Source organism: Schistocerca gregaria, unplaced genomic scaffold (genome assembly GCF_023897955.1).
Source record: "Schistocerca gregaria isolate iqSchGreg1 unplaced genomic scaffold, iqSchGreg1.2 ptg000611l, whole genome shotgun sequence".
NCBI classification, from domain to species: Eukaryota; Metazoa; Arthropoda; class Insecta; order Orthoptera; family Acrididae; genus Schistocerca; species Schistocerca gregaria.
In genome coordinates, this window is record NW_026062000.1 from 47501 (window position 1) to 51197 (window position 3697).

Consider the following 3697-nt stretch of genomic DNA (forward strand, 5'->3'; position numbering starts at 1 on the left):
GACGCCAGCCGGGCCCGTCGGCCGGCGCTCCTGCCACTGGGCGCCCCCCACCAGCCGGCTGTAGTGCGTGCGCTCACGCAGCGCGCGGCCAGCACGCCGGGCGGCCCCCCCTCACCGGCCGGGGACTGTCCCGCCAAGCCACAGCCTCGTATCGCTTCATACCCACATGGCCAACTCAGGTTCGGGGGCATGGCGGGTACCGCCGAAACAACCGGTTCATAGATGTACCGATCGTCGCTATCACCGATGCACCTGCAGCGCGAACAACCGCTCAACAACTGATTTCCAGTTCATTTGCGGATCTTTGGCAGCAAACGTATACGTCAATCTACATTTGCGAAATCTACGATTCTGGCATGCCTGCATGTTATGTGTCACGACACGCTACATCAGCCCACATACACACTGCGGCATGTACACGAGAGAACACGTGGAAGATGGTCCGCGCACGTGTGCAATGTCCCTTGCGCGGTCGACTGTCAACCGGCCTCTGTAGCATGTCGCAGATGTGGAACGCGGTCCACCGTGCTATCATGTTGTGTGGGGCAATACGATTAAATAGGAAAACCCTCGTCGCTACATCAACAGACGGCTCACGCTGATTCCCGGCAGAGGGAGGAGGGGGGGGGGGGGGGGGCCAACATGCAATACTTTCGTCCGTACCTACCTACCACATGTCTGTACGGCGTACAACAGTGCAATCTCGCTGTAATGGGGAGACGAGACAAGTAGCATCGTGCACAACATATGGCCCTTATGATTCGCCATTGTAGGGCGCAGCCGGTGTACGGTCAAGCATGTGCCACATTATGTCACTCAGTACGTAACGACGGATGATCAGTGTGGGTTACGCGTACATCAGCGGACAGTCCACACAGGCCGTACCACAACGTACACTGACTGCATCGACAACCGAATGCAACTGAACAGCTGCAAGGCTCATTTCACAAACAAACGCCTGACCGACCAGCTTGGAAGGGCAGGAGGGGAGGGCGATATTCGTTCTGTAGCGGTACACCCTTCCAGTGGTTAGCGGGACTGTGTAGAAAGTACGCAACACTCGAAAGACCTTTATGTGAGGGTACGCACCATGGCATCAAGAAATACACATGACACCAGAGGATCCAAGCAGTGAACTATGTTCAGAGGGTTGCTGTTAGGCAAAGCTACATTCCTGTGACGTTACATGTGACAGTTAAGGTGCAGTGTAAGTTAGGTTAAGGTGCAGCGTAAGTTAGGTTAAGGTGCAGCGTAAGTTAGGTTAAGGTGCAGCGTAAGTTAGGTTAAGGTGCAGCGTAAGTTAGGTTAAGGTGCAGCGTAAGTTAGGTTAAGGTGCAGCGTAAGTTAGGTTAAGGTGCAGCGTAACTTGGGTTAAGGTGCAGCGTAACTTGGGTTAAGGTGCAGCGTAACTTGGGTTAAGGTGCAGCGTAACTTGGGTTAAGGTGCAGCGTAACTTGGGTTAAGGTGCAGCGTAACTTGGGTTAAGGTGCAGCGTAACTTGGGTTAAGGTGCAGCGTAACTTGGGTTAAGGTGCAGCGTAACTTGGGTTAAGGTGCAGCGTAACTTGGGTTAAGGTGCAGCGTAACTTGGGTTAAGGTGCAGCGTAACTTGGGTTAAGGTGCAGCGTAACTTGGGTTAAGGTGCAGCGTAACTTGGGTTAAGGTGCAGCGTAACTTGGGTTAAGGTGCAGCGTAACTTGGGTTAAGGTGCAGCGTAACTTGGGTTAAGGTGCAGCGTAACTTGGGTTAAGGTGCAGCGTAACTTAGGTTAAGGTGCCAACGTGGGTTAGGTTAAGGGGCCAACGTGGGTTAGGTTAAGGGCCAACGTGGGTTAGGTTAAGGGGCCAACGTGGGTTAGGTTAAGGGCCAACGTGGGTTAGGTTAAGGGCCAACGTGGGTTAGGTTAAGGGCCAACGTGGGTTAGGTTAAGGGCCAACGTGGGTTAGGTTAAGGGCCAACGTGGGTTAGGTTAAGGGCCAACGTGGGTTAGGTTAAGGGCCAACGTGGGTTAGGTTAAGGGCCAACGTGGGTTAGGTTAAGGGCCAACGTGGGTTAGGTTAAGGGCCAACGTGGGTTAGGTTAAGGGCCAACGTGGGTTAGGTTAAGGGCCAACGTGGGTTAGGTTAAGGGCCAACGTGGGTTAGGTTAAGGGCCAACGTGGGTTAGGTTAAGGGCCAACGTGGGTTAGGTTAAGGGCCAACGTGGGTTAGGTTGCCAGAGATGTGTCAAATCAGGATGTACGTTTGGCTGGTGTCAGGTGGTGGGTTGGTTCGATGCCTTTATAAGGAGTGTGGCCAAAGGGTATTTTATTACTTGTACCTTTTGTGTTGTGGCGTGGCGTTGCGTCCTGTGTTGATACTGGGTGGACCACTGTGGGTGTTGCTGGCTGATTTGAGCTGCGTTGTTTGCGGGTGGTGTGAGACATTCTGTCTTATTAGTGGACGTGACGTTCCTCTTGTCGTTCTTTGGATAGTGTCCTGTGGCAGCGAGGATAAAATGGATGTTGTTGAACGATAGTGCTTTGGTGCTTTCGCTTTGTTACACACAGAGTGGACTGTGAGATAGGGTGACTGGGTCGAGTGCGGTTCACACTGTCCTCCCCAGTTTACAGTATGTATCATCTATGTATGTGGTCCTGCATCATTTACTAAGCAGGGACGTCAGACGACTGAAATATTAGTTATGTACTGATGTAAAGCAGAATGCTTACCTTCCACCAGTGGGCGAGTATCGACTCTGCCCCAGCGTTGCCACCGCAGGAAGCGGTGTCGGAAACACTACCCGCACACCGTCACCACTGTGCGGGGGGACGGACCCTCTATATCCTCAGCGGCGCACTCTTTGCCACCGGGCGTCACGTCTCGCGGCCCGCCGTCCAGAGCATGTATTGGGACAGCGGGACTTTGGCTTTTGGGAGATAACTCTTCATGAAGTGGAAGATATAGGGGTGGACTGCAATGTACGATTGCGGGAAAAGTCCGCCGTACATCCGCTCGAGTTGCGAGTCGGGCGGTGGGGGTGGCGCATTCACAGGTGCGGCTGGAGTGACCGTCGGTCCACCACTTTTGACTCGATTTGCGTCACCTGCCGTGAAGAGGGGGTGCAGCAGGCGTTTTACTCTGGGTCGTCAAGCGGGCGCTGTAGGCGACATCGACATCATAGTCCGCCGGCCGTCTCATAGAGGGCGGTATCGTCGTCGGGACGGACCAGTAGGTGGCCGTGTTCTGCGCCGGACCTAGTCTCGGGAGATTCCTGTAGATGGAGGCACAGTCTGTGGGCCACATGCGAAACTAGTTTACCGACATTCGCACAGGTGGCTCCCCTCCTACGGACTTATCACCACCCACACTAACCGCCCCGGGGACTTGCCAACGACACACCCTATCCCAAGTCTATTTTCTTGCGGAGCATCATGTGTTATTATATTTTATTTCACATCCATGGTGTGGAGGTATTGTAGTTCACCGCACTGCGGTGGGCGCTACGTTACCACGCGGCGCCGCACGGCACCCACGCGACGCCGCCGCCGCCTCCACGCGACGCCCGCCTGGCAGACAAAGCGATATGCTGTAGTGCGGCAGTACACTGCGCGCCCGGCCGCCGACGCCGCCCCCGCCGCTCCCGCGCGCACGGAGGCGGCACCCATCGCAGCACCCACGCCAGGGGAACAAGGGAGAGGGGGTGGTTGTGCGGGGGCG